General features: G+C 53.4%; 1 protein-coding gene across 1 annotated transcript in view; it reads left to right on the top strand.

The window, feature by feature from the left end:
* Positions 1-27,805, top strand: part of LOC109552605 (protein FAM222A) — a 145,730-nt gene that overhangs the window by 13,998 nt on the left and 103,927 nt on the right. The window contains exons 4-6 of the mRNA XM_073790205.1: positions 1,371-1,447; positions 3,249-3,280; positions 10,680-25,719. The gene's annotated coding sequence lies outside the window, so the exon portion shown is untranslated. The remainder of the gene's footprint in view (positions 1-1,370; positions 1,448-3,248; positions 3,281-10,679; positions 25,720-27,805) is intronic.

The raw sequence follows: 27,805 nt of genomic DNA, 5'->3' as shown, positions 1-27,805 counted from the left end.
TAGATGCAGGGGGTGCTCGTGTGCAGAGCCCTCCTAGGTGGGTCCAAACAGCCCTAAGTCCTGTGCCTGGAGGGGACCAGGAAGGCTGGACGGCTCCCGTGTCCCACCTCCACTCACCTCCCGGGTCCCCCCTCACCACCTCACCTCCCGCCAGGCCCTGAGGCCACCTGCCTGCCTGCCACCCCCTGGCCACTCCCCAGCCCAGGTCAGCCGCCTGTCCCTGCTCTATTCGTCAAGGGCATGACAGCTAAAATTCATTTGAAGATGAAGAAAGTGCCCGCTAATCCGTTCTGGAAGACATTGATAGACTAGCAGCTCAGGGAGAATTGCACAGCAGTAATGAAATTAGGCTAAAACTGCTGGCGGATTGCAGATAATTGCCCTTGTCTGTCACTAGGAATAACATCTCCCAAATCCAACACAAGGATTGTTCAACTTGCAGGAATTTCTTTTCTTTTTTTCTTTTCTTTTCTTTTTTTTTTTTTTGAGAGCGAAAGCCAGTCAGGGCTTGGAATCTTTGTCTGGGCAACAGCCTCAGGAGGGTTGGGGAGCAGACATCGCTGTGGTGACTGCCTTCCCTGCCCCTAGAGGCCCCCAGGAGCCCCAGCTGCAGCCAGAGAGACGAGGGGGCTGAGCCACGGTCCCGGGACCGTTCCTCCACGGCCCTTTGTGGGTCGCACCCTCAGCCTTGGTTTCTCCTTGATGCCCACCAGCATGGCCCAGCTGGCAAGGCTCTGGGTAGAAATCAGGGAGGAGGGAAATCTTAGGGAACTGCACCTACAGCAATGATGGCTCTGGGTTCTGGGGGGACAGAATCTGGTTGGAAGAGGGCCATAGGACCTTGTATGGAAGTTACCTTTGCATTATGTTGAGATAAAATCAATCCTTCATATAAGAGGATGGACTGTGGGAGATGGGGACAGATAAGGTCTCCTGAAGCCACTCTCTGGTGCTACCATGGGGGTCTAGATTCCTGGAAAGGAAAGTTCTGAGAAGGGACAGTTTATGGACTCACAGTTTTCCCCTGGCTGTTGGCGTGACCAGCACACAGCTGGCACTCAATTCACACTGATGTCATAGAGCGTTCAGTGTCAGCCACAATCCCTGTGAATGTCAGCATAATGTCTTTTCACGTGTTAGCATTATAGACTGTTTGATGTCGATATCACTGGATGATGTCACAGAACATTTGAATGTCAACGCCATGCTACATTCAAATGTCGGTGGTCCGGAAAGCTTGAATCTCCCTCTCACAGGAGGTCAGAGTGTCAGTCAACGTCAAGGACCGTTAGTACATGAGTATCATTGACTCAGAGAATTTGGGAGCTGTAAGGAGTCTTAGAGATTGATTTAAACTCTTCATTTGACAGATGCAGAAACCGTGGCCCAGAGAGGTTAAGTGATTCGCCAAAGGTCACACAGCGAGAAGGACCGCCCCCCCCCAGATGTAAGTTTCATCAAGGTCACAGTTTTCTCTGGGTCAGCCGTCAGAAAACGTGTAACTCCTCCCTCTCCTCCAAGCCCCACCTGTCCCAGTCCCCACAGGGTGCTGGTCCCTGGTGCTCAATTCTTGGGGATATGCCCATGTTCTGGGATTCATAGCAGGATCTCCCAGGATCCTCTGGTCTGCTACCCACGGTTAGCCAGTGTCACTAATCAGCCCCAGCCATTGGCCGAGTCACACTTTCCATCTCCTCATTCCTTTGGATCAATGTGGTTCTGTTGAGGACTTATTATGTCTGATGAGGGTGCCGAGAGTGAGGTGAGGCTGGAAGAGAGATGCTGAGTGGACAGGAGGTTCAGAGGAGGGAGACATGATCCTCGCTGAGGGCTTGTGTTCAGGAAGAACTTGACTTTGAACAGGATCTCGAAAGAGCCAACAGGTTTCCATTAGTAGCTTCACTTAGGGTTGGGATCGAGGGAGGAGCTGCACGTGGGGATGGAGGACACTTGCCCCCAGAATGCAGAGGCGGCCTGATGATAGGGGCAGGGACGGTGGTATCCGAGGATGGACAGCAACTCGTTAAGGACCGTTTGCCCATCAGACTTCATCCTCGTCTTCCAACACCTCTAGCGGCACCAGGGATCATCACCCTGGATCAGTGGTTCTCAAAGTGTGCTCCGCAGACCTCCTGGGACACCTTTCAGGGAGCCTGTGAGATCAAGACCATTTTCATAATAATCCTAAGTCCCTACTTGCCCTTTTTCACTGTGTTGATGGTGTAAAAGTAATGGGTGGATAAAACCTGCTGGCCTCATAGCATGAATCACGGCATTGGCACCAACATGGAATAGAGATGTTTGCAGTTTTTACCCTGAACACTCCCTTGGTTAAAAATTTGACAGCTAGTTTCACTGAAGAATGTTCTTGATGAAAAATAAAAATTTTAATTTTTAAAAATCTCAACTTTTGAGTACACATCTTTTAAATACTCCATGTGACAAAATAGGAAGCACACCCAGAAAGGCCCAGAAAAGTGCCACGTGACTGTTTGAGTTGCGAGCTGCACTAGCCACTTTTTTCATGGAGCATCATTTTCACTCTAAATAATGACACACAGACACACTATAGCCTTGCCGGCTCGGCGATTTGGTAGGTATTTTCTCGAAAATGCACAAAGTTGCCTGTCAGCTGACAGTATTTGTTGCCAATGATAAAATTTGACTTTCAAGCAAAAATTTGAATTTTGGAGAACTTGTACCTGCCGCTCTGGGTTTGACAGCTTCCTACGGAAAGGCTTACCAGAGAGCTGGGTGGTAATAGTGAATGTGACTTTTTTTTTTTGGATATTGTATCATGAAATATGTCAACATTTGGAAGAGCTACATAACTCAGTAAACCAGTATGTTCCCAATGACTAATGCAGAGTGTTACAAAATGAGTAAAAGAGCCATTCAAAGGGCAAAATAGACCAATGGGTTTTAATTTAACAGAATCTGAGAGTTAATGGATGTGGTTTCAGGTGCCATAGGGCAGCTAACCTTTAGTGAACTGCCACAGAAGAACTTTTGGTTTAATATCAAAGTAGAATATCCATTATCATCTGAGAAGGCTATTAGAATATTCTTCCCTTTTCTAGCACACATCTGTGCCAGGTCAGATATTCTTCCTATGCTTCAACCGAAACAAAACATAGCAACAGATTGAAATGCAGAGGCAAATGTGGGAATCCAGCTGTCTCGGTAGGCCATATGTTAAAGAGATTTGTAAAACTGTGAAACAATGAATGAACCGCTCCATTTTACAGATGCAGAAACTGAGGCTCAGAAGGCGACAGAGGTAAGCCTTGGACCAAATCCCTTTCCCCGTCTGGGCCTCCATCTCATCTGGTTGCCAACCTCCAAGAATCCCCTGGCCAAGCGTCTTCTCACAGCTCCTGCCCAGGCATCCGGGAGGCGGAGCAGCGCAAAGCCAGGCCTCGCCTCCCTGGCCCCTGCTAGCCCGCTTCTTACCCTGCTGCCCAGGGTGGGCGGGGTCCAGGCCAGGGCAGCTGGCAGCTGGCCCCACGTCCCTCCGGCTGGTGAGGAGGTGACCAGGGCCATTTGCGGTAATGGATTGCGGGCGGGTGGTGGCTGGGTGAAGGAGTACATTGGCCGCGGCCCTTAATGCCTCACAAGCCAGCTCTGGCATGGGTAATTTACTGCTGCCGACAATAACATATTTCACTTCCCGTCGCCCCGATGAAGATTAGTTGTGTTTGAAAGTGGCTGAGTACACAGTCAATTCCGCTTAAACGTTTACAGTCAACTGAGCACAGATAATGCCCCCTCCAACATGTGTCTGTGCCTCCTGTGGCTAGAGGAGGGGCCCGGAGTGGGGGCAGGGGGTCGCAGCCCAGGGAAGGGGCTGCAGCTGCACGGAGGGAGGGATTCGGGAGCTGGGGGCTGGGCAGAGGTCTACGGCTTCCTTCGGCCCCACTTTTCAGATTGTCTTTTAAAATCATCCGTGCAACAAATGCTTCCCCGGGACTGGCCAAGGACATCTGTGTAGATGGGTATGGGGAGGATTCAAAGCCATGATTACATTTCATCCAGTCAACATCCCTGGGAGGCAGGTCTTATCTCCAGTTTCCAAAGAACGGAAACTAAGGCTCAGAGAGGCTCATTAGCTTTCTGGATGTCACACAGCTGGTACCAGATGGGGCCATGATTTGAACCCAAGCCTGATGGAGTTTCTGAGTCTTGAGCTGTTCCTAGTGACGTGGATTCTACCAGCTTAAGCCCTGGGCTGGGCAGGGTTGTCTGCCCAGGGCTCCCGGGTAAACTGTAGACTTGCATCCTCTATGCACCCATGTTTGGGTCGACTACCAGGCTCCAAGGCTCAGACTTAGAATCCCTGGGTCATATGGAGGGTCCCGTGGGTGCCATGAGTCTGATGGGATTGGAGGCTGGACAGAGTCCCAGGCACAGAACTTCACTTGTTGGGGAGGGAAGTTTCCCCTGATAAGCAGGCTTCTTGCCGTCTTTGGGAGCAGAGTGGTTTGAGGATTGGGTGCAGCTCCCGCCAGGCCTGCCGGTGACACTCTCAAGGCTCTGGGTCGGGTACAAATGGAGGCCCCAGCACCAGCCCCTGAGCCTTCTCTTCCCATCATGGGCCATGTCCAGAACTGGAGGGGCCTCACGCCCACACAGGGGGACACCAGCTTGCTAGGGTCACACCACCCCCTTCAAACATCCACCCCTTGACCTTGGGCTTGGGGGTGTTCACATCTGTGACAGGTTTGTCGTGGGAGGATGGACCTCGGAAGAGGACTTCCAGGCCTTGGAAGTGGGCTCAGGGCTCTTAGAGAAGGGGATTCCAGGATGCCGTCTTCCTGAGTATGGTAGCAGAGGCACAGGCTCCTGGTGGGCACGTCTCCTGGGCCCGTAGATACTTCACCCTGTGGGAAGGGGTGTGGTCAGCCCTGTAAGACACAGGTGGCGCCCATCCAAGGTGGTGCAGCCGCCCAGCCAGACTTGCTCACAAGACGGGGGGAGAGGGGGTGAGTGGGTGGCCTGGGCTTCTCCCCTCCTCACCGCTCCCCGCCTTGAGCCAGCCCCGAAATTCCTCCGAGGGGCATCCACGCCCGGGGACGCTGCAGGCACTGCACCCAAGGCCTGCAGGGAAGAACCAGAGGCTTGCCTGTCTGGCCTGAGGCTGGGCCTTCCACAGCCAGAACCACGCTGTAAGCAGCAGCCTTTATTAAGCACCTGCAGTATGCCAGCTGTCCTCCAGGCCCCTCCAGCATTATTCCACTCAAGCTGCATGGTATCCTGGCTGGTGGCTGTTCCCTCTCCCTTTCTCAGAGGAGAATGAGACTCAGAGCGGGGAGGAGGACACACAGAAGGAGGGATGGAGCCAGGATTCAAACCTGGGCCTCTGCTCCTATGGGGGGGCCTGGCCTCTGTGCTCGGGACATGTGGTGTGAGAGAGAATGTGCTTGTGCGCGTGGGTGGCCACTCATGTCCCTGTGTGACAGATGGGGAATAGCCCATGCTGAGTGTGATACCGTGTCTGGTAAGTCATGCCCGTGGATGCCATGGGCACTGCGTCTCCCAGGGTGACACTGTCCCAGTTACGCTATGTTTTTCCATGTCTTTAGGACATGGCCATGTGACCCTAAGTTGTTTGTGTGGTATTGGTGTCGGTGTCTATCCGTGCCTGATGACACCATCTGGGTGACCTGTGTCTGTGTGACCCCCATCTATCCGTGTCTCATGACATTGTTGGGTGACCTTGTTGTGTACGGGTGGTGCTGTCCCCACTGAGGAGCTGTAACTGGGTAATTTGCAGGGTCGAGAGGCCGTGCTGGACACTGGGTGCTGGCAGAGCTTGGTGGCTGCTGGACCCATCTCTGCAGTCCCGGTCACCCTGTCCACCTACCTGGCCATGCAGGCACCCTGAGGCCTGGGCCCCCGAGTGGAGGAAGTGGCCACAGAGGCTGCGGTCCTCGGCCACACCGACCAGAGTGCCTGCCACTGGGCAGGGCTGACCCCATGTCATCTTGTCATCCCTCCACCCCAGGGGGCACCTCTCACCATCAACTCTCTGTCCTCAGCAGCAGCAGTGGCAGAGCCCTCCGTCCGGGGCTGCACCCCATCCCAGCCATGTCCAAGTCTGGCCCCTCTGCGGGGCCCCCAGGACCCTCCCCCACATCCACTTATCAAGCTCCACGAGCCAAGCCTATTCCAGGCACTGGGGATTCAGTCCATTCCCTGCCCTCACCAAGCACAATGAACAGATGTGCTCAGGCCAGGAGCGCCCCCATTAGACCACCCTTGGATGCTGAGCCCCTGCCTAGCTCCTGCCCCCATGGTGCCCCCAGCACAGCTGAAGCCTCCTGAATTGGAGGATAAGGAACTCGGGATGGGAATTGTGAGCCTGCCCGACGTCCCCTTGCAGTGTGACCTTAGATATATTGCTTAACTTCTCTGGTCTGAGACACGAGATGACCTAAGAAAGGGCTTGACCGTTTGGAAGGGCAGCAGAAACAGCAGACTGCCCTGCGTGGCACAGAGCTCTGCGGTGTTCAGAGGGCTGCTGCCCCCACCACCGATGATGACAGAAATGGCAACTTCTGTCTCTTAGCACAGGCCTGGGGCCAAGCTCTTTGTGTGTTGTAGCTCCTCGGAGACAGGCCCTCTTTTATTTTCACTCTGCAGATGTGGAAACAGGTTCAGAGAGGGCAAATGACTTGCTCAAGGCAACCACTGCAGGAAGCGAACAGGCTTAAACCAAACCTGTATTCAGGACAACTCCCGCGTCCCCTACCATCGTCTCCAGTATGCATGGGGCATGGCAGAAATGACTATCCCTTTTACAGCTGGGGAAACTGAGGCTTAGAGAGGGGATGTGATGTTTTGGGGTGTCTGGACTCCCAAGCCACTGCTCTCTCCCACCCCTCCCTAATCTCTCTACCCTCCTGAGTTCAAACCACCGTGGTGGGGTTGGGGAGGGCTGGGAGGCAGAGAGAAAGGCTGTCAGAGACAAAGAGCTGCTGTGGCCGCACAATGGTGACAATCCCAGCCAGATGACAGGCACTGGGCTTCAGGAGCAGCTTGGAGCCCACCTGCAGCTTCCTCCAGACAATGAGAAGCCTATGCTCCTGGGGGGTGGGGCACAATAGGCACCCTGTGTTCAGGGGCCTGCCTCTCCCTGCACCACTCTGGGGACGAGAGATGGCCCAGACAGCCACTGCCTGGCCTAGGAACAAGGGGCGAGGGGCTGGTGAGCTCACACATGGTGGTGGTGGGAGGGGGAAGGGGCAGCCCACCCACGTGGCGGGATTTGGAAGGTCTCTCTTTCCTGACCCAAACACCCCACCATAAGTGGCCTCTTACCTTGCCTGAAAATGTCGAAGTAGCTCTCCAGTTCCCTCTGGGCAAGCCGCTTAAGTTTATCTCCAAACTTCTGGTTCTCCATCTGTAAGATGAAGATGGTAGATTTTGCTTGGCAGAGGTGCTGTTGGGATTAGATGAGGGAGACACATTGAATGACATGTAGTAATGGCTTGAGATGTGTTAGTTCCTTTTCATGATGGGTGAAAGGATGGCTGGGTGGGTGGGTGGGGTGATGCGTGGATGGATGTATGGATGGAGGGGAGATTAGATGAGTGGAAGGACTGGTGGATGGAAGGATGGGTGGGTGGATGGACGGATGGATGAACGGCTGAAGGAGACAACAGATGAGTGGAAGTATGGATGGGTGGATGGATGAATATCACATTAGGGTCTAGGTAGTAGGTGGATGGAGGAATGGCAGATGGAAGGAGGGATGATGGCTGGGGAAGTCTGAGAAGGCTTCCAGGAGGAAGTAAGCTGCAGATGAACAGAGAGAAGGGTATTGTGTGTTCCTCAAGGGCAGGCAGTGTGCATCTCCAAGCTTTGAATCCCCATCTTCCGGCCTGAACCTCCACGCAGAACAGGTGCTCAGAGATCCCCTCTCCCTGGATCTCAGGTCTGTGCCGATCAAGGTCCTAGTGTGTCCCATCTCTCACCAGGCCCTTCCAGTGGGTGGGATGAGGACTGCAGTCCCTCTCCATCCTTGGCAGAGGTGGAAATGCAGGAGACTTGGAGTCAGGTGGCCCTGGACCCGAGTTCCAGCTCTACCTCCTACTTGCTGTGTGACTTTAGGCCCGTCCCTTCCCCTCTCTGAGACTCAGCTTCCTCTGCTCGTACACTAGGCACCCTCATCCCGACCTCACTGGTATTGTGGGTAGCAAGAGAGATGATGGAGATAGAAGCTCTCGGCACACAGTAGGGGCTGAGACTTAGGGCAGAGTAGAAGCGGACGGCAATGAGGACTCAGAACCCCTGCCAGTCCTGAGCTGTCCCCTCCTGAATCCTAATAGTCCCCTGTCTCCTGTCCTCTGACCCCTGAAACTAGAAGCAACCAACGGGACATTTCATAATTTAAAGAGAACAAGCAAGAGACTCTCGAACCACAGCCACCTCTTAATGGAATTACCAAAAAGGGCTTCTTAATTAAAAACAAGAAGCTGGGGACAGGTTCATATCCATGATTCAGGGCCCGGTGCTGCGGCCGCCCATGGTTTCATTTCCCTTTATTTGTGTCTCACTCTCGGCATGATCTATATTGTTAAAATCCTGCGTGAAAAATGGGCCTGGCTTTTCAGGTGGAGCTGTAAATATTTACCCTGCCTAATACGGGTCCCCCTGTCGTGGGAAGCTTGGGGGCTTTTCAATGCAGCTTAAGACATCCCGGCAATGTCTCATTAAAATTAAGTCTTGCCTTTTCCGTCTGCTCTGATTAACACTCAGGGCATGGGAGAGGCAGCTGCGGCAGGGGTGGGGACATAGAAGTTGAGTGGGGAGCGGGTTAGGGGATCCTAGCTGTACGGAGCTGATGCCCTCCCTTTTGGGGTCACAGGCACCCCAGCCCGGAAAAGCAGACAAGGCAGGGGACATGGCCGGGAGCTGATTCTGCCTCTGGGAAGGGGCTGCTCAGGGCCGACCTGTGGGCTGCTCCAACTCTACCCTCCCAGCCCCTTCCTCACAGAGCCAGGGGTCCTTCCTCGTCCCTCCCAGCCCCTTGTCCCTCCCTTTCTTTTTCTGAATACACCATGCTCTCTTGAGCCTCTAGGGCTTCACATCTCCCTTTCACCCTGCCTGGCTACTTTTCCACCCCTGAGCTCCTTCCCATCTCTGCCTACATGCCCGTTCCTTGGGAGATGGTCCGGGTCCCAGGCTGGGTTAGAAGCCCTCCTCTCTGTGCTTGCCGGGATTGTAGCAATGTCACACTGGGCTGTCATTTCTGCCTACTTGTCAGCCCCACTCCATCTGTCTGTCAACTTCCTGGAGGTAGGGAGTGTTTCTTGCTCCCCACCAAGTCCCCAGCTCCAGGACTGAGCCTGGAATGGGGAATAAAGGTTGAACGGCCGCGCGGGTTCAGGGACGGGCCCAGAGCGACTCGTATGGCGATTCCCTGTGTCACCCCCTGGGCTGTGCCACGAGGCCCTGCCCAGGTTTGGTGGGGAGTCTGAAGGCCTGGGGGTGCCCCAGCTGGGCTCTCCCCTCAGCTCAGGTGCAGGGCCTGAATCGCAGAGACACTGGGCAGGGGTCTACTCGCCGGGGTTTTGGGAACAGCTTCAGTGAGTTATAATTCACACATTCGAAGTGTATCATTCAATGGTTTGTAGTATCTGCACAGAGTACAGATATTGCAACCAGCACCACAGTTCTACAACGTTTCACCATTTCCCCCAGAAGGGAACTCCCTGCTCATTAGCGCGTGCGCACGCGCGCACACACACATGCAGCCCTGGCAACCACTAGTCGTTCTGTCGCGTGGACTTGCCTATTCTGGGCATTTCATATAAATGGAATCATACAACACGTGGTCTTTTGCGACTGACTGCTTTCACTTGGCATCCTGTTTTCAGGGTTCATCCACACTGTAGCATGTGTCAGCGTTTCATTCCTTTTTAAGGCTGAATACTATTCCATTGTCTCAATGGGCCACATTTTGTTTATCCCTTCCTCAGCTGCTGGACATCTGAGTCGTTTCTGCCTTTTGTCTTTTATGAATAATGCAGCTTTGCACATTTGTGCACAAGTTCTTGGTGTGGACACGTTTTCATTTCTCGGGGGTGGAAACTCAGGAGAGGGAGTTCCCTGGCGGTCCAGCGGTTAGGAGTCGGCACTTTCCCTGCCGTGGCCCCGGGTTCAATCCCTGGTCGGGGAACTGAGATTCTGCAAACTGCGTGGTGTGGCCAAAAGAAAAAAGAACCCGAGGAGGAGAATATGCTTGGGTTTCGTGATGGCGTTTTGGCAGCTCTGAAGCTTTTTGGCAGCCTTCTAGGTGGCAAGAGAGGGATTGTGCTGAGACGTGGTGGGAGGGGTGGGAGCTCCAGCAAGAGGGGAGCACAGCAGTCCCCGTCTACCTGCCGGGAACTCAAGAGTCGCTCTGTCTCTGAGCCTTGGGCTCACCATCTGCCCAACGGGGACAACCAAGGCGCCTCCCAGTGTTGGTGGGGGCCACGGGAAACGACAAGGCTGCAGGAAGAAGGCTCACAGGAAACATTCTCCTTTGCTGGGTGTGGGAAGGGCCCTGGAGATGCCGTGCCGACTGTCCAGTACTGCCACCCCTGCCAGCAGGGGATGGGGTGGAAGAGCCAGGCTTGATGGCATTGACTATATCGCCCTGAGAGGGAGGTGTCATTACGGCCCCCATTTTGCAGATGAGAACACGGAGGCCTCAGGAAGCGAAGTCACTTGCCGGGTCACAGTTGCAGTCCCCACATCTGCCGGATGAAGTCTTTCCCTCAACCCGCTCCCAGCCTGGTCCTGCCTCCTCCTGGCTGCCGTGAGAAGCAACAAGAAGCCAGGTTCCTTTTGTGGGTGCGAGTCCCCAGAGGGCTGGGACGATCTGTCTCGTCCCCTGATGTGGTCCCAGTGCCCAGAACAGTCCTTGGCACAAAGCGGGCGCTAGGCAATTTTGCCAGGATGCATGATTTGGAGACTCTGTTTCCCCATCTGTGAAATGGGCATAACATCCAGCCCCTGCATTTGTGAAAGCACCGGGCACAGAGCCTGAGCTTTTCAGATGGCGTTCCCACCTCTCCCTCCTCCCTCACCTGGGGGCGGGTCCCCTGGGAGGCGAATGGGACGACAGTCAGAGTCCATGGCTGGTCCTGCCCTAGAGCTTGTGGGGGCACCTGGCGGCTCTCCTGCTGCCCTCTCCCTCTTCCCAGGCTGGTCCCCATCAGTCAGCTCCCGCACACTTCTCTGGGGTCCCGACCTCAAGTTCTGCCCATCCTGGGGTGCCAAATGGGTATGTCTTCTGCGCAGAGATGGCCTCGCTCCTTTTCCAGCTAGTGGAGCCAATTAGTGATGTTGGAGGCCTCTCCCCTGTGATTCCACTACAGCAGCCAGATTTTTAAAGTCCAGATTATCAGATGCCCAGCCCTGCCCCTTGCCCACCCAGAAGTGGTAGCAGAGGGAGGGGTGTCCCCAAGGTGGAGGTGGTCAGAGGCCTGGCTTCGAGGGGGCCCTAGCTTCCCTCCCCCCATTTGCAGGCACCCTTCTGCCAGGGAATCGGCCCCTGGCCCCTGTGGGCTGTGGGCTGGTGGGAAGGGGAGTGGGACCAAGGCCTCCCCGCTTCCCAACGGCCGGCCTTTCCCTGAACCAGCTCACAAAGGTGGCACCATTGATTGCAGAGCTGAAATTCCCCTGGGGTTGCAAGACCCAGAGCCCGTGCTTTGTCAACCTCAGCGACAGGTCGGTGCTGCTATTGCGTTATTATTATTGTCAACATTCTCCACAGATACACTTGGCAAATTGCTGCCCTGGTGGAAAAAATTGTGGGGTGGGATTGAGGGGCCTGGGTCCTGGCCCCTATCTGCTATGGCCCAAGTGATCTTGGGAAATCCCACCCCTCTGAGCCAGGAGCCACCCTCCGTACAGTGGCAGTGTCTTGCGGTGGCCGAAGCCCAGGCTGGACGCCAGGTTGCCTGCTCTGCTCTGCATAAGCAGGTGAGCTGGGAGAGGTGACTTAAACACTCAAGACCTCCGTTTCCTCACCTGTAAAATGGGAGCATAATAGTCCTCACTCAGCTGGGTTGTGGTGAGGATATCTGTTGGGGTTACGTGTGCAACGCCCGACTCAGCAGATTGCTGAGCAGTGGACCGAATCAGGGGGTTATAGGATCAAGACCACAGGGAGACACCTGACCCCTTGCCTGTGGCAACCACGCAGGTAGATGTTTGAGGGGGCCTGTCCGCCCGCATCACCCAGGGGCTGCGGTTGGAGGAGAGCCATCGTTTGTGTCATTTTCCAATCTGCCACAGGGAGTCAAAGGCTCTGAGGGGCCTGTTAGCACCCATTCTCTGCGGATCACTCAGACAATTTCCACAGTGCTCCACGACAATGGGCCATAATTAAGGTGTCAGCATATCATTTAGCCCTTTCAGCGCAAAGCCCAGAGACAGGCCGGGCAGTCTTCAGCCCCTTTAATGAGAGATGCTTAGAAGGAGTGGGAGGGTGGGAGGTGCGCATGCGCGAGTGGGGGGCGGTGCACCTCCCCCAGAAGCCTTCGCTGACCCAGGGGGACCGACCAGATGGGTGTCTGAGCAGTGGAGTTGGGAGGAAGATGAGATAGGCCTGGAGGTGAGGAGGGGCACAGAGGACCAAGGACAGGCTGGCTGGGTGCATCAGCTGTGCCCTCAGCCCCCTGAGTCCCTGTCAAAGCCCTCTTGAGGCTGTGTGGCCAGTGGCCTGTGCAACCTCACTCTCCTTTCTAGACAGTGAGCTCCTTGAAGACAGGCACCACGGGTGCCACCTCTGTCTCTGTGCCTCCAGTTCCTTGACCAAGAGCGGCTTAAAGGTTGTAAGAAAGAATGGAGAAAGGGAGGGAAAGACAGGAAAACAGACAAGGTAAGAGGAATCAAAGGCAAAGGTTTGATAGTACGAGGGATGGGGTATGAAAATGATAGAAGCCTGAGAGAAAGGTGCAGAGAAGTGTGTGTGTGTGTGTGTGTGTGTGTGTGTGTATGTGTGTACGTGTGTGCACACGCATGTGTGTGTTGTGGGTTGAATTATGTCCCCCACCAAAAAAAGATATGTGAAGTCCTAACCCCCAACACCTGTGAATGTGACCTTTTTGGAAATGGAGTCTTTGCAGATATAATCAAGTTAAGGTGAGACCAGGGAATTCCCTGGTGTCCAGTGGTTAGGACTCGGCGCTTTCACTGCTGGGGCCCCGGATTCAGTCCTTGGTCGGGGAGTTAAGATCCTGCAGGCTGCGCAGCATGGCCAAAAAAAAAAAAAAAAGTTAAGGTGAGGTCATTAGAGTGGGCCGTAAACCAATATGACTGGTGTCCTTTTAAGAAGAGGAGAAAAGACACAGACACACAAGGGAAATGCCTTGTGACGACAGAGGCAGAGATTGGAGTGATGCAGCTGCAAGTCAGGGATTTAGGGCCACCACCAGAAGGTAGGAAGTGACGAGGGAGGATTCCGCCCAGCGTCTTAGAGGGAGAACGGCTCTGCTGACATCTTGCTTTTGGACATTCGGCTTCTAGAGCTGTGAGAATGCATTTCTGTCATTTTAAGACTTCCAGCTTGTGATGTTTTGCTTTAGCAGCCCTAGAAAATTAAAGTAGTGTGTATACACATGTGTGTGTGTGTAAGAAAGGGAGGAAAGACGCGCGCGTGAGAGATGAAGATGCAAAAACACCGTGCGTTAGTGCCTGTGAAAACGAAGTCTTCAACACAGCCTGGCCTAGTGCACTTTCTGTGTTGAAAGACTCTCTTAACAACAGCACCACTATCCCCATAACTACGTCCACCCCCATCATCACCACCATCACCATTACGACCACCACCGTCATCACCATAAACACCATCATGACCACTATCACCATCACCACTACCACCATTATCACAACCACCGTCATCACCATCATGACCATCATGACCACCACTATCATCACCATCATTACCACCAACATCTCCCGTCATCCTCACTATCACTATCATGACGACCGCTATCACCATCACCATGACCACTACCATCACCATCACCATCGTGACCACCACCACCAAGTGTGGGAGGAGAAGCAAAGAGGGAGAAGGCAGAGCCCTGGGGAGCACCTGCATTCAGAGGCAGGCAGGAAAGGAGGCAGCTGCACAGGCAGACAGCCAAGCAGTCACATCTGGGGAGGCAGGAGGAGAACGAGAAAGAAGGAATCTCAGACTCGCAGGGAGGAGGGAGTTAGAACAGTGTCTGGTTTCCCAGAGAGGCCTGTGAGGTGGGGCTGGTGCACATCCCAGGGTAGAGGAGAGCATTCTCAGGGGATGGGGGCCCAGAGCAGATGGGAGTGGGTTGAGGAGTGAATGGAAGGTGGGAGTGGATGAAGACACCAGGCTGGGAGGTGGAAAGATTCTCCTGGTGGCTGGGTGGAGAATGGATGGAGGGGACAAGCCTGAGATTCCCAAGGAGACTGGGGAGGGGCTGGGCTGGTCCTCCAGGTTGGGGACAGGGGCAGCCCCACCTGGGACAGAGGCCTGTCGGAGGGGCCTCAGGAGCCTGGAAGGAAGCAGCCTTGGCTGGGCTGCCTCACTGGGCAACTCATCCTCATCCCCTCTGTCTTAGTGTCCTAGGGCGGCTGTAACCAAGTACCATGAAGTGAGTGGCTTAAAACAGCAGAAGTGTATTCTCTCGGAGTTTTGGAGACCAGAAGTCTGAAATCAAGGTGTCAACGGTGTTGGCTGCTTCTTGGAGCTCTGCAGTCAAAACCATTCCACGCCTTTGTCCTAATTTCTGGTGGTTGCCGGTAACCCTTGGTGTCCCTTGGAGTCTAGCTGCATCACTCCAGTCTCTACCTCTATCATGACGTGGCGTTCTCCTCTCTGTGTCTGTGTGCCAACTTAGAACACCAATTATTGGATTTAGGGCCCACCCCAATTCAGTATGAGCGCATCTTAACTTGATGACACTTGCAAAGGCCCTATTTCCAAATATAGTCACATTCACAGGTACTAGGGGTTTTGTATTTTGAGGGTGGGGACACCATTCTACCCACTACAGCCACTGGCACACCGGCAGCTCTTTTTCTTTTCTTTCGGCCGTGCCACGTGGCGTGTAGGATCCTAGTTCCTCGACCAGGGATCGAACCTGCATCCCCTGCAGTGGAAGCGTGGAGTCTTAACCACTGGACCGCCAGGGAAGTCCCCCTTTTTTTTAGCAGCTCATTACTAGAGACATTTAATAAGCACCTCATGGGCACTGGGGCCAGCCCAGGCATGGGGCTCCTAGTCTCACAAAGCTTACAGTCTATGACCAAAACATGTGGCAGAAGCTTTGGGGGACAGGGCTGGGGCTCAGCAGGGGGTGTGAGTGCCCAGGGGCCACGTGTTGGAATGCTGCCCTCAGAGTTGGACTAGGAAAGCAGGCAGGCTGGGGGGAAGGGGCTGCAGCCTCGGCCCCCAGCCCTTCCCTACCTTCCCTGGCATTTGGATAAACCCACAGAGGAGCTTGTGACATCTGGAGCCCATGTAAACGGAGCATAAATTAGCTCTAACAATCACATCTGCAGCCGCCATGCTGCAGTCTGTTTCCTGCCGAACGCTGGGTGGGCTTGGCGTGGGCAGGAGGGCAGAAGCTGGTCCCATATGTGCCTGAAACCCTCACTGATAGCATCGCCGTGTTTAGAAGCTTCTGCTGAAATGTGTTCGTGTTCGGGACACATGGGACCCAGGATTCTCTTCATAGATGGTGGAATTGGGGTGTTAAGAGATGTGGACATAGACAGGAGAAAATTTGAAGGGTGGAGAAGGAGGGATGGGGCACCTCCGGGGGTGAAGGAAGGTAAGGGCAAGACCAAGTGGCGAAGAGTCCATGGGCGGGTGCACAAGCAAGAGCCGGTGTGGCCTCACACCCTTCTCCATGCTCCCTCCCTCCCACCCCACGCTGGGGGTTCCAGAGCCAGCCAGGGGTAGGGGTGGGGAGCAAGGGGCCACCGTGGACCAGACCTTTACATAAATTAAGTCATTGTCCTTCATCTAACCTTGACCATGTCCTTGTGAGGGTGGTTTGTATCATGCGCATTTTACAGATGAACAAACTGAGGGGCTGAGATCGTACCATTAAGAGGCATCTATACCAGGACCCGAACCAGGTGCTTCGACTCTTCCTCATCTTCACTGTGTCACCCTGCACCTGATCAAGAAAGGGTGTTGCACATGTGTGTGCATGAGTGTGACTACGTGAATACGTGTGTGCAGAGTGTCAGCGTGTGAGTGTGTGTGTGAAAGTGAGGGGAGGCAGCCACAACCCAAGATCAAAGTGTAGGAACCAGAACCTCCTTCCCCCTCCTGCCCCAATCAGCAGGGCCACCATGGGTAGTCATCCTCCAGTCTTAAGCACCTACTGTATACAGGGACCAGCGCTTTGACGCGCACAGCCGCTTACCCACCTACTCATTCATTCAATTTCACAAGCCATTTCATGAGCACCTACCACAATCCAGTCTCTGCACCAGGCACTGGGGACACGAGATGAGTGGGGCAGTCCCTGACCCTAAGGTGCTCGCTCTCCAGTGCAGGGGGGCGCAGCCGTGGAACAGCTGAACTTGGTAGCAAACTAAGAGATTACTTGGACGCCAACTTGGTTGGCGTCCTAAGAGATTAAAGAGATAGGTTTCCAGAGGGTGGCGTTTGGAAATTTGCTTCCCGAGCACAGGGACCATGTCTGTCTGGTTCATGCTGAATCCCAGCTCCCAGCGCAGTGCCAGGCACACCACAATTGCTTGCGCCTGTACGTGTTTGTTGAATGACTATTGATTAAAAGATGGGCAGGTTCTCAGCACGCAGAGTTGGGGTAGCTGGTCATCCTGGCTGAGGACCCTGCGGTGCAGAGGTGGGGAAGCACTGAGATGTCTGGAGGAACAGCTTTTGGGGGAGGCTCGACTAGGAAAAGCATGTCCCCGAGAATGAAATAGACCTGAGGGAATCCTGGCCCCAGCGCTTATGCACTGGCTGGGTGAGTCTAGGCAGGTTTCTTAACCTCTCGGATCCTCTGCGTTATCATCTCCAAAGCAGAGCCTCCGATATTTGCACGGTTATTATTATTTGGGGGGAAGTGTTGTCCTTTTTATTGTGGAAGCCTTTAAACACATAATGAAGGGGAAAGAATAGAATAATGAACTCCTACGACCCCATCCTCCAACCTCAACACTTACCAACATTTTGCCATCCTGGTTTGAAGATACTTAGATGGTGATTAAACCCAGTAGATGAGTGACAACAATAGCAGTGGCTCTGGCGGGGTTAGGACACGCGGGCAATGACAATTCCACCGTCACTGCTGCCTGGCAGCAGGGGGTAGGGGGTTGAAGGGAGTGGGACTGGAGGCCACAGCTACTGCAAGGTGCACCCAGATTTCAGAGACGTTCAAAGGTGAAGAAACGCGCATCCTAGCATTGATGAAAAGCAGCAGTGAGACCAGGCTGCATTTTACTTGTGAGACATAGAGTTCGTACCTAAGGTGGGGAAGAGGTCAAGATTTTCCTCTCTTGATGTTTTGTGAGTTTCCCTGTTAGTTAGTTTGTTTGTTTCAGAGAAGAGCCCCTTGCAAGGTTATTAGGATTAGAAGTGATCATGGGGTGTAGGGAGGTGGCTGCTTGCGGTGTGGTTGGGTGTGGAGGATAGGACCGGGAGAGGCGACCCTTGGGCTGAAACCTAATTAACACGGAAGAACATTCCAGGCAGAGGGACAGGCTAGAGCTGACCTTTAGGTTTAGAAATCTGCATGAAGTTAAGTGAGCTGTTGCCTGCACAGTGATGGGGGGCGGGAAGCAGGAAACGAGGCTGGGGCAGCAGTAAGATCACTCTCGGCCTTGGGGGCCAACCTGTGACATTTTCTATCTTTATTTGCTCCATGTCTGCCTGTCCCCTCTGGAGTGTCAGCAACTTGGGGGCAGGGACTTTCTCACTGTATTAAGGTTCTCCAGAGAAACAGAATCAATAGGAGATGTGTGTGTGTGTGTGTGTGTGTGTGTAGATGTGTGTGTGTGTGTAGGGGTGTGTGTGTGTGTGTAGATGTGTGTGTAGATGTGTGTGTGTGTGTGTGTGGGTGGGTGTGTGTGTGGGTGTGTGTGGTATTGGCTCATGCAGTTATGGAGGCTGACAAGTCCTAAGACCTACAGTCAGCAAACTGGAGACCCGGGGTAAGTTCCAGTCCGAGTCTGAGTTGGAAGGTAGGAGAAGATGGATGTCCCAGCTCAAAGACAGTCGGGCAGAGAGAGAGAGACAAATCTTTTTCACTCAGTTTTTTGTTCTATTCGGGCCCGCAGTGGATTGGTTGGGGTCCACCCACATTGGGGAGGGCAGTTTGTTGTCCTCAGATCACAATTCACATGTTAAGCTCATCCGCAAACACCTTCACAGATACACCCAGAATAACATTTGACCAAATGTCTGGGTACCCTTGGTCCCAGGCAAGTGGACACATAAAAATAACCCTCATACTCCCAGTACCCAAGACAGCCTGACACAGAGTAGGAGCTCAGTCCACATTTATTGAATGAATGAATGAATGAATGATGGGGCTGGAGAGACTTGACTTTGACATGGGATCCCCCCTGTATGGCTGAAGCCACTCTTGCTTCAAATCCACACAAACCCCACCTCCTTCTCTGGGGCATCTTCTCTGCATCTCCCCCTCCTGCGTGTACCTGACCTCTCTGACCTTGGGCCTCCCAGAGCCCTGGGTCACGTTGTCTCTGTTGGGACCCTCCAGGTTGTCCCCAGGGATGGCATCCCAGGGGAGGACCCCTCCCCCCATGGTAGATGTCCTCAGGGGCAGCATCTGGATTCCATTCACCTCCACATCCTGAACGTGCAAATGACAGATGCCCCCTCCCTGCCCCACTCAACATAAAGGATTCATGAAGTAGATGCTTTTTTTTTTGCAGTACGCGGGCCTCTCACTGCTGTGGCCTCTCCCGTTGCAGAGCACAGGCTCCAGACGCTCAGGCTCAGCGGCCACGGCTCACGGGCCCAGCCGCTCCGCGGCATGTGGGATCTTCCCGGACCGGGGCACGAACCTGCGTCCCCTGCATCGGCAGGCGGACTCTCAACCACTGCGCCACCAGGGAAGCCCCTGAGTAGATGCTTTGAAGGATCTTCTAACCCTCAAAAGGGCTCCCCATTCCTCATAGGGTGCCTGGAATCCCCTGGAGCATCAGTCTGAACATACGTGTGGTGTCCTCAGAAGACCCCCAGGGAAGATGTAGAGGGTCCACGTTGCCAGCCCCTGGGAATCGTGAGTATGTGGACGGAGCACAGGCAAGGTGTGTCCCCTTGAGCCCTGGGAGGTAGCCACGGTGGGTACCGCCTCTGTGCCCACGTTACAGATTGGGAAACTGAGGCTTATTTGTCGAGGGGAGTCGCGGCACTGAGAGCCTGAGTGACCTGCCTAAGATTTCCCTGCTGCTTCTCAGAGGAGCCCAGACTCAAATCCAGGGGTTTCTGACTTTAAACTCCATTCGCTTCTTCCCAGACCATTTTGTAGACCACGTCTGGGCCCTGGCCCATCTGTATTAGATTCACTGAGGGAACTGGTTTGCAAAGGCAGGATCCCAGGCCTCACTCTGGAGATTCTGTTTCAATGGATCTGAGTTGAGACCCAGGACTCTGCCTTTTTAGTCAGCTCCCAAGCCAATTCTGATGCTTTCTGAAGTGTGAGACCCACGGGCTACGCTCTGCTGCTTGTAAGGGGGTAAGACGTGCATCTCAGGACCTACAATTTTTTTTTTTTTTTGCTGTACGCGGGCCTCTCACTGTTGTGTCCTCTCCCATTGTGGAGCACAGGCTCCGGACGCACAGGCTCAGCAGCCATAGCTCACGGGCCCAGCCGCTCCGCGGCATGTGGGATCTTCCCGGACCGGGGCACGAACCCGTGTCCCCTGCATTGGCAGGCGGACTCTCAACAACTGCGCCACCAGGGAAGCCCCAGGACCCAGAATTTTGAAAGCAAGAGTGACCTGGTCTCTGCCTCCCTGAAGGGGGCTGGTCCCCCGGAGCCCTGCTTGATGGGGACTCGGGCTTCTGCCTCTGCCCCCCTACCTCCACAGGGGCTGCTGCCAGCAAGTGCAGCTCTGCTGTAAAGTCTTTATCGGGAATGTCGCCTAATGCATTCATATCAAACAATAGCGCCTCATACATCATCCCTGCCAGAGGCCACCTCCGCTAGGACAAGCACAGTCCATTACCCTGACGGGCGCAGGCCGTGCGCAAAACAGATAACGGGTCCCAGCTGTGGGGGGCAGCCATGGGAGGGGAGTTGTCACGGCCCCAGCCATCATCAAGGGGACCCTGGGCACCTGCCATTCTGTGCAGTTGGGACAGTCTCACAGTCTTACAGCGCAGTTGATAGAGTATTGGTTGAGAACCTGGCTCTGCATCTTCAGGGAAGTAACTCAACTTCTCTGAGCGTTGTTTTCCCATCTGTAAGAAGGGCTAAGCGTAGTATTTGCTTCACATAGAACTGTAGGTGGGGCTTAAGAAGAGGAGGCCGGTAAAGTGCTGGGCACAATGCCTGGGGAAGAGGAAGCAACCTATAAACAGTAGGTGTGACTATTGCTTTATCAGCAGGACCCCATTCACGCTGGCCTGCCCCTTTCCAGGGATGGTTGTCAACAGTCCTCACGACCCCCAAGCTCCCGTGGATGCAAAGGGACCAGTCACCCTTCCCAACTGCTGGCTCCCCAGACCCTGAGACAGGGATTTGCAAGCCTGCAAGTCGTTTATTTTGGAAATGAAGCTCACACCACGAGGGAGAGTGGGGAAGTGAGGCAGGGCAGGAGGCCGCCAATAAAAGGCGTGTTATAAAGCCCAGCTGTCACTGTGGCGAGTGGGGCGTAAACTTGCGAGGGAGCTCTGGGATGCAGCTGGGAACACGCCAGCTCAAGAAGCTGGGAGCTGGGGTATGTACAGATCAACTCCCATCACCACTGGGGTTGCTCCAGAGGACATGAATCCCCCGCTTTGGCCTACAGGTGACAAAGCAGGCTTCACACGCTGGTAGCTAGAGGCTGGATTAAGGTGCACCCAGGTGGTAAGGGTGAGGGGATATGGTGGGGCACTGCTATGGGCTGAATTGTGTCCCCCTAAAAATTCGTACGTTCAAGTGCTAACCCCCAGTACCTCAGAATGTGAGTACATTTGGAGATAGACCCTTTACATAGGGAGCTAAGGTAAAATGAGGTCATATGGGTCACAGCCACTCCAATATGACTGGTGTCCTTCTAAGAAGCTATCAGGACACAGATACACACAAGGGGGAAGCCCATGAGAAGACACAGGGAGGAGAAGATGGCTGTCTCCAAACCAAGGAGAGAGGCTCTGAAAACTCAAACCTGCCCACACCTTGACCTTGGACTTCCAGTCTCCAGAGTCTTGAGAGTAAATTTCTGTTGTTTGGCGCTAGTCCTCTGGTTAACATCACACGTGACTTTGAACTGTATGCAGGTGAATGCTTTGGCCCCTACTTTTAAATATTATGGCAGGGGGTTAACAGCTTAGAAAGCATTTAAACGGTACTGTGTAAGTGTTAGCTATTATTATTAATCTCATTTTATAGATGACAAACCTGGTGCCAAAGCTGGCAGCTGGCAGAAGGCCAAGGGCAGGAGAGGGCATTTTGGTGCCCCCTGACATGTGAGGACAGAGTGGCTTCACATACCTCCATCCTCCCCAAGGGGCAAGGGGCAAGGGTCCCAAGGGGCAGCAACTTCATTACATGCCCCAGTTTCTCCACATCATCTGAGTCAAGTGAAGGGATCATAAACCAGGGTTTTATTAGCTGCCCTATTGGTGGGTGAGCTGGGCTGGGCTGGGTCTCCTCCCTGAGCCCCTGAATAATCCAGGAGGGTATACCTAGGGCAGACAGGAATGGAGGTTGGGTTTGGGGTTGCATAGCAGCCCAGAGAGTAGGGGAGTGCACCAGGGTCTTAACAGCATGTGATTAAAGACCCTAGTAATTGTGTCTGACAGGGGACTCATCCCCAGGGCTGGAGAGGAGGGGGATACCAAAGCCCACATGTAGCCTGGGGTTGGAGGCTGATGGGGATGGGGAGAACCCCACTCGGAGCTCCTGAGCAGTGAGTCCTGTGCCATACATCACCCGACACGCCTTTCCGTGGGACCGGCCTGGCTGACAGCAGCCATTTATCTGAATGTCATTGGCAGTAAACTGGCGAGGGGGAGGGCAGCGAGGAAGGAGGCAGCCAGGGGGCGGGGTCTCCTTGGGAATTTCCCAGAGGCCAGTTCGCAGCCCCAGCCTCGGAGGGGAGCTGTTATAAGCAGGGAGGTGCTATCCGTGGTGCTGAATCCCACCTGCCCCTTTCTCTTTCTCCCTGGGGACAAAGAGGGCAGAGGTGGGGAAGTCCTGTGAACTCAGTGCTACCCTGTAATCAGACGGGAGCTGGGGGCAGCCCCAGTGGTGAGACACTTACAGGGGAGGAAGGTGACAGTCATATACTTCCATGGTTATGGACATGAAATTTGGAGCCATAGTCCTAGTGTGTTCGTTCATTTAAAGGATATTTATTTATCAAGAACAGGTTCCCCAGGACATAGTCCCTGAAGATGTCAATCAGTCATACAACCTAAAAAATGTCGACACTAACTGTGTGACCTTGGGCAAGTTACTTAACCTCTCTGTGCCTCAATGACCTCATCTGTAAAATGAGGGTAATAATCATAGCCACTTCAGAGGGTTGTGAGAGGATTGTGATTATGTAATTAAAGTGCTTAGAACAGAGACTGGCTCATGGAAAGTGCTCAATAAGCCTTAGCTCGAGTTACTGTCATTATTTATACTATGAAGTGTACAGGGAGCTCTCAGAGGCAATAACAGGGGGAGCCAGACTTTGTTCAGAGAATCAGGGGAGACCTGAAGGATGATGAAAGCTTGCATGGGGGAGGTTGGAAGGCATTCCAGGCAAAGGGGACAGCATGGGCAAAGGCCCTTAGGCAGGAAAGGTGCAGGACACCATCCAAGAGCTAAAAAGAAGCCAGAGGGACTGGACCACTGAGAGTGATGGAAGAGCCTCAGTTTCTTAATCTGTTAAATGGGTATAATAGTAGAACCTACCTCCTGCAAAGCTGTGAGGGTTAAATGAGATGGTGTTTTAAAGTTCCTAGCACAGAGCCTGAGCACTCATGCTGATTGGTTAGCTTCCTGGTTCCAAGCCCAGGGAAGCCACATTCAGTTTGCCACACCCCACATCAAAGCTGGAAAGGACTTCAGAGGCCATTCATTGTACAGATAGGAGCACAGAGGACTTTAGAGAGATCCACTGGAAAGGGAGGCTGCTGGGGCTGCTTGTTCCAGCCTCCTTAGATGGGAGAGAGTGTGGGGCAGTGAAAACAGTAGAGGCTTGGGGGGTCGAGGGGTGGGGTGAAGTCCTGACCCCAGTGCTAACCTGTTGTGGGACTTGGTGGGATGGATGCCTTGAGGCACTCAATTTCTTCTTCTGTAAGATGGGGATAATAACACCCAGAAGGCATTTATGGTTATAAGAGTGGGTCAGACACTTGGAAACCCACAGGGACCAGGCAGACGATGTAAAGGAGACTTCCCAAACTAGTCTTACTTCTCAAGAGAACCCTAAATCCCGATTTTATGTAGGATATCCCTATTTGTAAGTGTTAGAAACTAATTTAAGCTTTTTTAAAACACAAGGTGGGTCAAAGCTACCACGTTTGTGGCTTGAATTTGATCTGTGGACTGCCAGGGTGTAGCCTCTGGCAGAAGGTGATGTACTTAGCAGGTGCTCGATAAGTGTGGTCCCTTTCTCTTGGGGAGCCTCTCCTTCATCCACCTCTATGCTGACACCTGCCTTCTAGGAGTTCAGACCTTCCTCTAGAACCCTCGAGTTCAGGAAGGGGCTGAGTCCTACCCAGATCTAAGCCTCTGGCCATTCTCACCCCTCCTCTGTCTCCATCCCGGGAGATCCTGTCTTACCAGGAAGGCGCTGCCTGCCTGGGGACCCAGGATCACAGAGCACACAGGTGGCTGGTGTGGGAGGTACGTGTCACAGCCTCGTCATCAGCATGGCGGCCCCCTCCTCCTGTCTGTGGCATCAAGAAACCCTGAGAACCAGTTGACACAACTCCCCAGGGAGTGTACCTGCCTCGGGGAGTGGTGGCTGTGACTCAGAGGTGCAACTGGGCTCAGATGTTGGTGGAGGCACCAGTAAAACAGGCAGAAAAGGAGTGATAGCAAGTCAGAGCTACATGGGGCCTTTTAGGGCAGCCCAACAGTGTTCCGTGGAGAAACAGAGGCCTGGAGAGAGGAAGGTCACATGTCTACTGATTCGTAACTGAGTGCTTTTTCCGTGACATCTTCCTGCCAGACCAAGATCTAGAGCAGGGATGTCAGAGTCTGGGGAGGAACCACATTTCTTGGTCTTCATATCCCCTAAGTCATGGGAAGAAGAGGCCTACGGACTTTGTTTCCATCCTGGTTCTGCCGCTTACTGTGTGTCCTTGGGCAACTCACATAGCCTCTCTGGTCCTCGGTTTCATCATCTGTAAAGTGAGAATAAACGCTTTGCCAAGGTTAAAATGAGAGCTTGTGTAGAATGCCTGGTTCATAACGGATGCTTCAAAGTCTTTTTCTAAAGGCACTTATATCTGGCCTCCTTTCAGAAAAGGCTTAGAAGTGGCTTACAAACACACGCTGCAATGCCAATGCAGGAAAGACCTAGATGAGAGGACGGGATGACAAGATGGTGGGGTAAAGTCTTGTATGGTGGTGAGCAGGGGGCCACACATCTGGATCAGAGTTTCCTGGCAGCCACAGCAAAGGGAGAAATACAACCATTATGTGACTCTTGGTATCCATAAGCTGAGAAACTACTGCTTGCTTAGGTAAAAAAATTAACTTTTCTTGGTAATGGGATATGAGTCATTTCTCACGTGAGTCTTCAAAAACAGGGCCTGTGGCAAGAGTAATTCTCTTTCCTTTCCACTCCCTCGCTTCCTTCTCTAGCTATTCCTTGGGGTCACCCAAACCCTACAACCATAGCTGATGGCATAATGGTTAAGAGGCCCAGCCCTGAAGACAAAACCAGTCTCCACCTCTGCGCAGCCTTGGGCTCGAGACCGCCCCTCTCTGAGCCTCAGTTTCCTCATCTGTAAAATGGATGGTTATAGAAATAACTACCTCTAGGTTCTTGAAAATTAGAGGTGGTGAAACAGCATGTAAAACACTGACCAGCTTAAACTGGTTTTGCTTCCTTAAAATGGGTTGTTGATTAATCTAACCTGGAGTTATTTTTACAGACAGCATTGCGCATGTGCAAAATGGGAACGCATGCCTCCAGGATGACCCCGGAACCAGGAATCTTCAGCTGACGGAACTTAAAGAATAGAAATGTTGCCAGCGGAGCCCTTTACGAAAGGAGAAGTCCTTCAATCAGGAGACTCTGGCTTCCAGCAGTAGCTTATTTGGACTGATTCGAGACTAGCCAATCAACTTCCAAGTCTGAAGTTCCCTTAACCCGTTAAATTTCACCCAGAAGCCTGGGTTGAGGAGAGAGATTTGAGTCCTGCTTCCTGTTTCCTTCCAGGTCGACCTCGCAGTGAAGCTCTTTCTTTCCTCAAAAGCTGGTGCCATAGTGTCAGCTCCTACGTGCATCAGGCAGCCAGCACTTGCTGGGTAACAGAGGTATCTTCTATAAAGACCTTCAAGTGACATCTTGCATACAGTAAGTGTTCCATAAATGGTGGCTGCTCTTATAGCAGGAACTCAATAAATGGTCACTGAATGAGTATCATAGGGCAGCAAAAGCATTTTCTCTTCCAAACCGTCTCTTCAGTGCTTCTCAGCAGCAGGCGTTCTCCCCAAACCAAATTGAAACTGCATGTGTGTTTTAATCAATTCCATGGTTTGTGGGAGCCAAAGAGCCCAGGTTAATGGAACACAGCCAAATCCCCCGTGAATTTCTAACCCTCCTTGAAAGGCCTCTGCTTTTTCCTGCTCAGCCACTGGGAAGCTGTTGCCTCCACTCGGGGAGGAGAAATTGAATAATTGATGCAATTTGAATAACACTAGGATTTATAATGATATTGAAATGTAAAGATAAAAGGGGGCGTGAACGGGAGGGGGGCTCATAGCGGAAGAGGCAAGTTGTTAATAGGCACTTAGGGGCTCTGTGGGGTGGGGGGAGCTCCCCTTGGAAACATGTGCTGAAAAGTCATTTGAGAGAGGAGGCGCTGGGAGGGGGGTGGGCTGGGAAATCTCCACCCGGAGAGGGAGAAAAGCCATATTCATAAATAAGATTCGGAAATTTCTCCCGACTCAGCACCACTAACAGGGAGTGGATAATTATTTAAATGCCAAATCATTCCGCTCATTAGAATCCCAAATCATATCTGAAGAAACTGATTGCCCAGGGCAGGAATGAAAGGGGGCGGAGGAGGAAATGGGGTGGCTAGGAAAGCGGGAAATGGGAGGGTCTCCCCGACTTCTGGTCCAGGCCAAGGGGAAGATGGAGTGGAAAGGACGGCAGGATGGTAGGGAGGGTAGGAACATGGGGTGGAAGGAAGTCAGAGAGTCGTGGGTTCAAGGCCAGGATCTGATACTTCCTTATTGTGGGTCTCCTTTGTTACCTTACCTCTCTGAGCCTCAGTTTGCCCAGCTGGAAAATGGGGTTGATGCTAAGATCTACTTTGCAAGCAGCGAATGTTAGCTGCTGTGATTAGGGAGGCAGGACGGAGAGGGGCTCAGGACGGGGCACGGGCTAGGGCTGGGGGAGGAGCCTCTCATAAGCCCCAAGCCAGGCTCCTTTCCCTCCCAAACCTACCCTGTCTCTGACCCCAGTCACAGACAGGAGCTGACTTGAGAGGTGGAGACTGAGTCTCAGAGAGGGTAAGGGATAAGGGACTTGGCCAAGATGACACAGAGCCAGGGACCCCAAGTACACACACATCCTATCACCCCCACGAGTCCACAACTCCCAGCCTCATCTGGCCGCCCTCCCAGGTGCCGGGAGGTCTCCAAGATGGGAGTCGGCTCAGCCCCCGGGAGCGTTATCCTGTCTGTGGACCGGAGTCACAAGGGCAAGTCGGTAACAATCCAATTATGCCGAGAGATTCCGGGCTGGCTGGTGCCCCCTCCCATGGTGGATGACCATGCCACCCCTCAGAGACGAGCAAGCAAGCGGGGGCCCTGGAGCAGGGGGGCCACAAGGAGCGCTGGCTGGGCTCAGCAGGGGCAGGGAAACCCCAAAATAGGGAAGCAGCGTGCACTCACGTGCTCTCAATATAACTATGAGTAGTAGTAATAAGGCAGCCGCACACCTGTTGTGCAATAGCATGTCGGCTTTTATTCTGTGTCAGACCCTGTGCTCAGCATTTTATATCATTTAACTCTCATTAGAACCCTGTGAGCAGAGGCGATGGGGAAGCCGAAGTCTGGAGAGGTGAGGCGACTTGTTCATGCAGCTCAAAAGCTGTGAGCCTAAGGTTTGAACCTGTTGGCCTGAAACCCAAGCCTCTTGGTAGCTCTGGGCTGCCCACCCCCCAGACTCAGTCCACAGCCAGCACCTGGCTTTCTCCTCACCATGGCTCTGGGAGATCCCTTAGGTGCTGTTTGCAGGCGAGACCCTCCATCGCCCCACAGAGAGATCGAGAAGGAGCTGGGATTCAGACATGGGTTGTTCCAATCTCAATCTCACACAGCCCTCTGTCTGCCCCCTCTGGAACCTCCGGCCCACCTTGCTGACCTCTCTCCACTCTCCCCCACCCCTGTGGCCTCCTGGTCAACGCAGAGAGCAGCCCAGCTGCCACTCC

Source organism: Tursiops truncatus, chromosome 13 (assembly GCF_011762595.2).
Source record: "Tursiops truncatus isolate mTurTru1 chromosome 13, mTurTru1.mat.Y, whole genome shotgun sequence".
In the NCBI taxonomy this organism is placed as follows: Eukaryota; Metazoa; Chordata; class Mammalia; order Artiodactyla; family Delphinidae; genus Tursiops; species Tursiops truncatus.
The sequence above is the reverse complement of the archived record's forward strand: the minus strand, read 5'-3'. Positions and strand labels throughout refer to the sequence as shown.